The sequence below is a fragment of the Dermacentor andersoni genome, chromosome 10 (genome assembly GCF_023375885.2).
Source record: "Dermacentor andersoni chromosome 10, qqDerAnde1_hic_scaffold, whole genome shotgun sequence".
NCBI classification, from domain to species: domain Eukaryota; kingdom Metazoa; phylum Arthropoda; class Arachnida; order Ixodida; family Ixodidae; genus Dermacentor; species Dermacentor andersoni.
Genome location: NC_092823.1, coordinates 27,670,534 through 27,681,734, shown reverse-complemented (window position 1 = coordinate 27,681,734; position 11,201 = coordinate 27,670,534).

Sequence of the window (11,201 nt, the reverse complement as noted above, 5' to 3'; positions counted from 1 at the left end):
TACGTCATTTTCGATGATAAGAAACAAGTGTGGCACGTAAGAAGGAAATAGCATGAAGCTATAATAACGCTGCTCGTGGAAAAGAACGTCGAGATTGGCGACGACAATGCCAACAGCAACGTCACAATAACAACGCCACGTACTTTTAACAATAGCTCACAATAATGGCAGGCGCTGCGGGGGGTGTATAATGATGCTGCAAATGTACGGAGAAAAATTAAGTCGTTCAAACCTCGTACGCGGCACCGTGTCATTTCGTTCATAGAAGCACTTCTAGTAAGCGTTTTAGCCTCGCAGTCTATTTGAAAGTGCTTGGCGAGACCTCTAAATTGAGTTAAATAGCTTTAAACTAAAGAAGGCTTCAACACAGCAGCTGCCTCCTCACCGAGAGCCTAAATATTGAAGACCCAAAAACTAAATTTTAATGACACGTCAAGGAGAGTTGAAATTTGGAATTCATCTCAAATGTCATGCGGCAGTCACGCGGCGCAGAAGTGCAGGCCGGTCTCATAATGAACCGCAGAAACAAGTGATTGTGTTTTACACAAAACGAAGAAAAATAAACATAATGCGTCAATTCAATATATCAAAATATTAATATTTTGACCCACCGAGAAAAAGAAAGAATGACAGATTTCCAATGCAAAGGCCAAACAGCGGCGAACAATAGTTTCTTTACGGATAAGAAATTCAACTCAATAAAGAACGCCTACCTAAAGAGGAAGAGTGTGAGTGCTAAGTCTATGGATGTAGTTTGACTTCCACCACATGCATTACTCCCCCATTCAGAAAGGCAGTTGCGTACAAAGGAAAAAAAAAAGGTAATAAATTATCTAATCCGCTCTGTGGCTTCAGCACTATCACACATCTACATTTACATATGAAATAGTATATTAAATAAAATTTTGTTAATTTTAACTATAAATTATGAATTTTCGTATTAGCCCATGTTTTACCCCTACCTAAGTGCACTAGAACGGCTTCGTTCTTGTCCATTTCTCCGCAGTAGGGGAAATGCTGTTATTTCAGGAATAAACAGGCAAGCAAAAATATCTAGGCGTACAACCAGCTGAATCTTGGCGAATCCCACATTGCGGTTACGTGCCACGTTTCCACGGATCATCATCATCATCGAAGATAGTGGTCTTCAATGTGCGAATCAATGAGTTCATAGCCGAAGGAATTGCAGAAGTGTGCTTTCTTTTACATGTTAACAGCTTTGCTAACGTTAACAGGGTCACGTTTTATTAGTGTGCACCAATCGAGTTTCAATAAAGGTCATGTGGGAGTCGCTCGATTTGGGATATTCAAAAAGCATTACTACTTATGATCTGTGGCTTGATTCAGTTGCCAATTTGCATATTACGTAGGCAAAGTAGCCCAATAACAAGAAAGTACATTGGTGAACAACAATTTAATCAAGTCCATCCAAAGGACAGTATTGCTTTTCGTGAAAAAGCGATGCCGTCGTCGACAGCTTGCATGTCAATAGAAGGGTCAAGATTTCTCCTCAGACAAGCCTGAAAAACCAAGGCGTAAAATACTGATTGGCACAGTGCAACAAAAGCAGGCAGTAATCTATCTCGGGCATTACTTTCCTATTAAATACATCGAGCGTCGTTTGTCACAGGTGCTTATTTCGATTGCTAGGTAATTAGACCGATGTGTATATGATAATATTATTTTCATGGCTGAAAGGGGAACCGGATAAGCAAGATAAATTGGGAGACATGGGAAATATAGCAGAGATTTTTCATACGTCGTATGCCGCGTGCTACAATTAGTGCTTCACTGAAACGAAAGTTGCAGAATTGTGAAGGCACTCGTTTTTCTGAATGCATGCGTGTAAAATTCAATGTCTTCTCACCAGGCATTCTTCGAAAGCTTTCTTCAAAGCAATAGTCATATTTAACTTCATGAGAGTTGCTTCGCTCTGAAATAAAGGTAACCAAAGAAATAAACTATTGTGTGGTCTGCGAAAGTCAACAGCCCAGTAGAAGAACTACAATGCAGGCAGGAGCTAATTTCTGCGTGCACACACTAATCAAGCAAAGACACTAATGCATTCAGGCACAGCACAAGTTTTAGTGTTATATCGTAACTTGGTTCTAGCCTACGATAGGCATATATTAACTTACGAAGGGCTGAAACGCTATTTTAACACGAAAGTTTTTTAGGGCAGCCACCAAATTAATAGTATCGTGCACGTAAGTAACAGAGGGAACGTGACGAGAAAAGCACGCTTGTTTTTTAGCCATTCCCGGGCAAGAGATCACGCCATTTAGCCTTTCTCTGAGCTTTGTGGTCAGAGGGCCTCTGGTAGCGACGCACATTCACCGCATGGAATCTTTTCAGCGTGGGATTAGCATACGGCGCCGGTTGCCTTCCCTTACAACAATTTTTAATGTGCTTTTTAAAAGTCTTTTGAATTTGTTCTATACAAATGTATGTTCTTTATTTTGATTGCCTGTCGAGTTTTCCTATAGAGTTACGAAAGTTATTTGTCCAGCGCTTTCTTATCGGAACTCTCAAGACACATTTATATAGAATCGCCTAGAGGACTTGATTTAAGATCCTAAAAACGAATTTCTATACAACTTTTCTATCGAGTTGCTTTAGTTATGCTAAAGAAAAAAATTCCTATAGATGACTTCTAACGAGTTGCTTTAGAGATGCTAAATAGAAATTTCTATAGAATATTTCTATGCAGTTACATTCGAGTTCCTACAGGCAAATGCCGATAGAAGCTGGGCCGATGGTTGTAAAGTGTTTTCAATTTACCATGATTCTAAAGCACTGTTCTGTAGGTAATAAAGACTACAGTAATTACAGTGGAAAAAATGGTACAACAACCACGTAGTATTCAGTTTAAACTGTTTATTGCAGTTCAGACTAGATACATGCTTCATATATGTCACATACACGCTTCAGACTAGATACATGCTTCATATATGTCACATACATGCTTCAGACTAAAACTTGCAACACACAAACTGCAACTGCCAACATGCTTCTCGGGTCAAGTTGGTGGTGCTAAGGCACGAAACATGAGGTTAAAAAATTTGTGGCAGACTTGACTACAGTTAACACCTGGCAATAACAAGCTTCACTTGGACAAGAAACCTTACCATTAAAACTGCAAAAAGTCCGCCTTTTCCAGCAGTGCATAATAAATGGTTGGATACTAAAGCCTGAAAATAAACTTATATGAATGTGCACTACAATGTTGGGTCAGCCTGACAAAACCACACAGTAGTTTATCTACGTTTATGTGCAAAAATAACACTGGCAGTCCCTGCAAAAAATGTGGAAGATAGTCGTGTTCATAGATAAGCACACAAAATACCGAAACTACACAACATTTTAGTCTATGTTTATGTTCAATATATCACTGGCAGTCTCTGCAAAAATATGACAAATAGTGGCCTTCAAAGAGAAGTACATCATATGTCGTACAAAGTTTAGAAGCTTGAATTTCGTAGTAAGGTAAACAATTTTGAGATCAGAGGCAATATTCTAAAATTAGGGTGAGAAACACAAACCGGACCGACACACGCAATGCCTAAAAATGGTTTAGCTCCAGAGCTCCTATTTAATTCACATGAACAGTAAAATCGCTTTTCTCGGCAACTATGGGACCGAATTTGATGAGGTTTCTTAAATAAAATTTTGAAATCATAGTTTTTACATTAACACCATCAATTCTTAATAAACCTTGCTGAAAATGGCAAAACGTGAACGAAAAAACTTACTCAGTTTGCAGCTGTATATTACAAGAAAAGAACCATCACAATTCCATTAATTCTGTAAATTTTCCTACCGAAATACATTCAAAATCCAGAAATACTTTTGAGGCAACCACAGGACTAAATGGAATTGAGTTTGTGGCATATGAGAAAGTTATATTTGACTCGTTGTAGAACGAACTATTTGATTTAGAGCGTAAAGGTAAAAAATATTGAAAATTCGCAGGTTTAAGAAAAATGATGCCACGAAGCTTAACAATCCACGTCTCTGCGCCAAAAATAGATATTGCAGTTCTTCAGGCGCCATACTCTCCGTCTAATGTGAACAAATTTGATATGTGAATTTACAGCTTACATGAAATTGTTGCAATGTTTCAGGGTTTCGCGCATATACTCACAAATTAGTGATTGTGTATTAGAGCAGCATACGATATCTCAAATTGACCAGATTAAATTATGGTGTTAGGTCCAATAGAAATGTGATTTAATTTTTTACTTATGCATAAGGTTTTTAACCTTACAGCTTTGTTTATTCAAATTTAGCAGTTTTCACCAATTCGTATCAAAAGCCGACTAGTTGCCTAAAAACGTTTCATCATGGTACAGTACTACGTGAATTAGGCTTTCTTGAATAACATGTTTCCTTTGATGCAACGATATTTCTTTATTTTACCTGATTCCTTGCTAGAAACCTGCAAAAGCACTCATGAGATATAAATAAATATATATCGAATGAATAAGTAAACATATAAATATTGCGGATTGTCGTAGCATTCCACCACCAGCATGACCTGTATGGAGCTTTGACTACTGCTCACATGTTGGAAGTTCATTCTTACATGATCACCTACTATATTACTTCCCGAGAAAGGAGGAGGGAAGGTTAGTTTTTAGCCTGATTTGGCCCGTCTAGAAATCGGCAACAGTGGAGCCTGCAAAATGCAATTGAAATTAATTTTCGAAAGGTGTAATGAACATTCAGCCGTTGTGTATTAGCAACCACAATCGTGCCACAAATAGGTTGTATATATTTGCAGCATTATACAAAGTTTCATTTCAGTAGTTAAAAAAAATTATAACAAAAATGTGGCAGAACGATCCATCTTCCTGACCACTCTGCCAAAGAGGGTCATTCTTTGGAGAATCACTTTTGAGAATAATTTCACTTTCTAAGATTCTGTTACATTAGCACTGCGCCAGTGTGCCTGGCACCAGTCTATAATTGCTAATAACAAAAAAAGTATCTCTAAACGACGACAGCTCAGTCACACATTAATCTCATCTTGCAATCACAACGCATTCCCATTTATAGCACAAGCAACTAGGAACGCCCATTAGCTAAGTCTTATACAGACGTCACACTATGCATAGCGAACAAATTGTTTGAAAAGATGGGAATGACCTACTGGGTTCTATTGCTGAGCGGCAGACAAAATTAATATTCCATCCGCTATTAGCTATAGTTGGTATGTACTATGATTAATATGCCAATAATAAATTACTCACGTGGAGCTTGAAATTGAGCAATCTTGATAATGCAGTAATAGCCATTGCATGGGGAACAAAATAGTTTTATGGTTGTTCTCGCAAATTATGTTGGATAACTGGCAATTTTTGGCATTGGAACACAGCCGCAGTGTCACCGTCAGATACAATGGGCACACTATATTTGTATTTATGAGTTATCGAAAGAATTCGCTTCTAACCTAGTACAGGTATGTACACTGATGTGTATCCTGAGCGTAATGACGAGAATTCCCAATTGTAATTGAATAGTTAATTCAGTTTTAATTAGAAAGGGAAGGGTCCATATTTGCAGCATAGCATGTGAAAAACAGAAAACGAAAATTACGCTCTTGAGTTACGGAAGTTTGAAAATTGATTGCATAACTGCTCTATAGGCCAAGCAGAAGATTTGAATGAAATAGGTTACCTGAAACTAGTAGCAACAAACAAATTTTTTACTTCTGGAGGTTGCGGAGAATTGAGTAAAGAGTTTGTGACCCACTCTTTTTGTGTAGTATTTCTCAGCGATCTTGTTCGTTAATTGGTTTCAGTAGGGGAACAACACAGATGAACAGTCTAAATTCGGCGTGCAGCCTAAGTCCCATCGGTGCATGGATAAAGTGGGACGAGCCTACTGGTCCCTTGAGTTAATTATGGCTATCTCCTAGGCACATGTTGAGGCACCGGCCAGTCTGCTGCATGTACATTTGACCAAATATGCAGATGAACACAGGAATATCCCACACTACCCTTGACAGAAAGAAGACAAATTTAGTGGTATCTTTTAAAAAATTAAATTATGGGGTTTTACGTGCCAGAACAACGACCTGATTATGAGGCATGCCGTAGCGGGGGACTCTGGAAATTCGGACCATCTGGGGTTCTTTCACATGCACCTAAATCTAAGTGCATGGGTGTTTTCGCATTTCGCACCCATGAAAATGCGACCGCCGTGCCCGAGACTCGATCTTGCGACTTCTTGCTTAGCAACCTAATACGATAGCCACTAAACAACCACGGTGGGTTTAGTGTTATCCTTGAGCAAGCCTTCCCTGTCAGTATGCCTGTATATCCAGTGAAAAAGAAAGTATGCAGAATAAACATGGCACTGTGCAAGTGAATTAAGAAAGGCAAGCAGGCAAGCGATGCTTGCTCAGTGAAAGATACCACCAAATTTGTCCAGTGGGAGTCATAAGCAGTGTACTGTATCGCTTTCACACGTGGTCAAATATATATAGGGCAAACTAGCCGGTGCCTTATCATGTGCCTAAGAGATCACCATATTTCATTCAAAAGACCAGTATGATCGTCCACCTTGGCCGTACATTTTCACAACGGGGCTTCATGTTGGATTTAAATTGTTCATCTGTTTTCACCTACCGTAATATCTTACCAGTGAAATCAGTGAGGAAATAAATAGCATAAATAGCACATAAATAGCAAGATATGTGATTGAGCCCCCAGTTTTAATGCATCCACACAAAAAGGCATCCTTTGTAGAATCAGTCTGTGCCTATTTACTACTGAAGTAAATGCAGCATAGAGAAAACAGACCTTCATAGTAATATTCAAGAAATTAAAGCTAATCAAATGTGTATTTGGTAGTGGCTGTTATTATGGGAACAAGACAGAAAAAAAAAACTAAACATGTCAATGATAAACAATGGTGTGCAACCTATGTGCTTAGACCTGAGGCATATTTAGCCCGCTACAGTTTGAATTCTTACATGCACAGAAAACTGCACGAGATTGCAGCACAAACAGAAAAAAAAACGTAAATAAAACATGCAGCGTAGGAAATAGTTTTGAAAGAATAAAACCACCCTAAAACGTGATAGATATGCTATGTACAAAGTAAAAATAAAATTTAACATGCAGCCAAGCAACTTATGCGAAAGAAAATACTAAACATCAGGAAAGCTTAGGTATAGATTCGTGCAGAACACGATAATGTGGGCATAATAGCTATGCACACAAATAAGCAGCAAGTTCAATAAAGGTGCATGAATAGTTTTCCTCTTTAGTAAGCTGCGTTAAGTATAGTGTTGATAAAATTCACCGTGAATGATACCAAGCCCACTTTTTGGAACATGTTAATTTTATACACACCTGACATTGCCATTCATATCACAAGCCATGCTGCTGCAGCCGTATATCCACGGAGTCGGCATTCCTGGGGGCTCCTTGATCTTCTGGTTTGCGGTGTGGGTCACGATCTGGCCACTATAAAATGATTTCTGTGTTAGCTTATAGCAGTGGCACAATAATGATGTCATATCATGAACACATACAAACAGCACCTAAGGAGTCACGAAAACAATGGTCGCACTAATGTGGCAAGAGATAGAAAGGTTGAAATCATCGAACGTCATGATAATAGGGACGTCTTCACCAAAGTAAAATTTTGGACACGCCGAAACTACTCCTTACAATGTAATCTTGTCTATTTTTTTCTTTTTTTTTATTACTCTCCGCTGTCACCCGCCGTGGTTGCTCAGTGGCTAAGGTGTTAGGCTGCTGAGCACGAAGTGTACTTAGATTTAGGTGCACGTTAAAGAACCCCAGGCGGCCGAAATTTCCGGAGTCCTCCACTACGGCGTGCCTCATAATCAGAAAGTGGTTTTGGCACGTAAAACCCCATAATTTTTTCTCCGCTGTCATCTTCACTTAAGTCAAAGTTATGACAACGCATCCTGTCTTGAAAATAAGGATGTATTAGATGCAAGCTGTGATTAGCTTACCTTTTTTCCCTAGAACTGTTCGTTACCCGAAAAGCTCGTAAGCAGACTTTGTGAACAAAATCGAAGCATTTATGAGCGAGGACACATCATTGAAGAAAGAATGTGAAGAGGTAGGCGGGTCGTTACTACGGAACTTTAGCAGACAAGACGGAGCGCACTTAGAGGTGCACAAAGTGAATCCGATTTCCCAAATTTTTCTCAGCGGAAGGAAACGCTTATCAGGATTATCAATTGCACATTGTGGCAGTAGAGTTACGTAACCAAATTCTGATAACCAGCGCGCAGCAAGCCTCAGCACAGGTTTCACTGTTGTCACGGGTGTTTCATTTTGTACGAGCGCAAGGCACTCTATGCATACACGAGAAGCACGCACAACACGCATGAACGCACGTGTAGTTGGCGAACACAATTGCTTACCATTTTAACAGTACGATGAGGTTGAAAGGCGCTCTCCAAGTTTCCAGTGCTGCCTCGACGATGTTACTCGCAGCGTACATGACGTTGCGTAGTGGGCGAGCTGAGGCACGCTAATAATAAGCATGATTTCTTTGCGACGTCCACCAAACTTTCTACGACAACCAGCAGAGATAAAAGGAACGCACTCCATGGCATGAAAATCGTTGGTCTACATTTTGCTAGCGCGCCATGCGTACGGCGAGTTTACAGCGAGACGCAAACTACCTTCAGGCACTTCCGTGCACGCGAACTACGACTTAGTTCATTACAGCAAACCTGATAACACACGATCAAACAAACGCACCAAAGCGGCTCGCACTACCGATTGAAGACGGAGCTATAACAACAAGCCTTATTTTACCGGTCGCGTGGGACCGGCGTCGACAGTGCCGTCTGTATACCCGTGCGGCCGTTGTGGCCTCCCTGATGCCTGCAATAATAAACACTACAGCAGGTTTTGTGCCATTTTGGGCCCAATTTCATGCATATGTTGTGAGACATATATTGTTCATATATTGTATGCTATAGTTTAAAGCGGAAATAAATTACTTGACCTATTCTTGCTTTTGAATCGCTTATGCCGCATGGAGTCAGCAAAAGCATGGCCTTCAACATCTGCAGAAGCTAGCATGAGAACGCTATCGCTCGGGTGTGATTTCTACAATTTCAACTTCGGTCACTGGCCTTAAAGCCCTAATTGACCTTATGCGCAGCCGTTATCTGCACTACCGGCAGCATCACTTCGTTTCTCTTTGAAGTAACTCCCTACTGTCGTTTAAATGTAGCCCAGAAATTGTTGACACAATCTCGTAGGTACACGTGCGCCATGTATGATGCTTGCGTGTGCTTTCTAACTGTGTCCGTCGCATAGCAACAAATATACGATGGTATTTAATTTTACTTTTGAGGCGCATGTTACGCTTATGTGCTGTGTATATTGCTTTTGTGGTGGTGTGTTTATCGTGCACGGGTCGCGCTCATGTCGTCCATGCCTTCTGCGTGCACTGTGGGACCCACTAAGAGTCCTTAAATAAAAAAAAAGAAAACTGCACGTTTCTGCCGCATGCATTTGTCACATTTAAATGGTGTGTTCGAGAAAGGTGCGGTGGCGTTCGATGTGTTTCCACCCCAAGTGCTGTAGTGACTGCATTCCAGCTAATAGAAATCATGCAACAGTTTACGCGCAGTTTGGCTTAGTGTTTCTTGGTCATATTTGTGATTTACCTGTATATGCGATAGAAACCACAACGATCGCTTCAATGAATATATTTTGGTTTTGCTAATTTCGATAATTGTCTTGTTTGCCTTTGTCAATGTCGCACGTTAAAGAACCCCAGGTCGTCGAAATTTCCGCAGTCCTCCACTACGGCGTGCTTCATAATCAGAAAGTGGTTTTGGCACGTAAAACCACCTAATTTTCGTCAATGGCTTTTTAAAGGCGCTCTTGGTTGATGCTAAAAACTTGTAAAATGAAGTTCAAATGAGAAGAATTCTTATTGCTCGAAAAGTGAGTAAGTGGTAATTTCACAAGAACTTCGTGATACAGCTCTGTACTAAAGCTAAAAAACAAGAACTAAAAAGCAAGATATCTAAACATGCTACAGTGCGTTAATCTTGCTATGACAGTGTCAACATTTCAGTACGCTCTCAATGTGGCACGTCTCGCACCACGTTAAGAGAAAATGCAATTGTCCAATTCATTCTGAAGTAATGTACATCACTTTTTCATATCATTTGTCGCATGTATAAAATTTTGCATGGGTGCGCTGTTGCCTTTCAGAGTTGCAAAGATAACGTGATATATTATTAAACAGTATTGAACACCTTCGATTGAATGTTTATAGAGTGAAAATATAGAGCAATTCTTAGACAGGCCGCATTTTAGTTTCTTTATATGTCCTATGAGCTTTCCTCTATAGAAGCCAGTAGATATCATGTCATATGATGGCACAGTTTTAGAATGAGAATGGAGAGCCACTCTATAGATAGGCTACATTAGAAGTACTAAAAATGTTATATAAACATTCGTCCGTAGTATGTTGCACATGTGATGACAATAAGCTCTCTATAGACCGCTTATAGAGAGTCAATGGAGAGTCAGTCTTTAGACAAACCGCATCAGAAGTGTTAAAAGTTTCTATATATATTATTTTAGAGAATTTAGCAAATATGATATCAATATATACCCTCAATAGAACCTCTATAGGTCGCTTGTGGAGGGCCATTCTATAGATAGGTCACCTTGTAAGTTTTAAATACATTCTGTAAAAATTGCTTTATTAAATTCAGTACATATGAAGTCATACAGCGCATCTATTGTTTGTGAAATGACTTGTTAATAGTCTACACACAGGTTTCTTTAGACTTCTTAAGATATTCGATGCAAAAGACTCTATAGATCACGAGTTCCTATAAAGTCCGTTTTGACACTATAGGAACACATTAGGAGGTCTAAAGGAACTCTAAACCCATTTCCATAAGGGTTAGGAGTGCAATTAACCGTGCAGCACCAGCGTTTGCACCGCGCCTGCTGCTTCGCTGGCAAAACCTCATGATGGCATTACGTTGATCGACGGAAAAAGGCAGTGACGTCTACTGGGGAATGTCATGAAGCTGACCAGGTTCGACCAGCGAGAGACTCGCCAGCGGGGAAGAACAAGGCATTCGCGCCTTCCGGGTGCGCGCTACCGACTGATTCACTCGCATTCGTGGAGCAGTACTTCGGAGTTTCCGCGCTGCCTAAGACACTTCG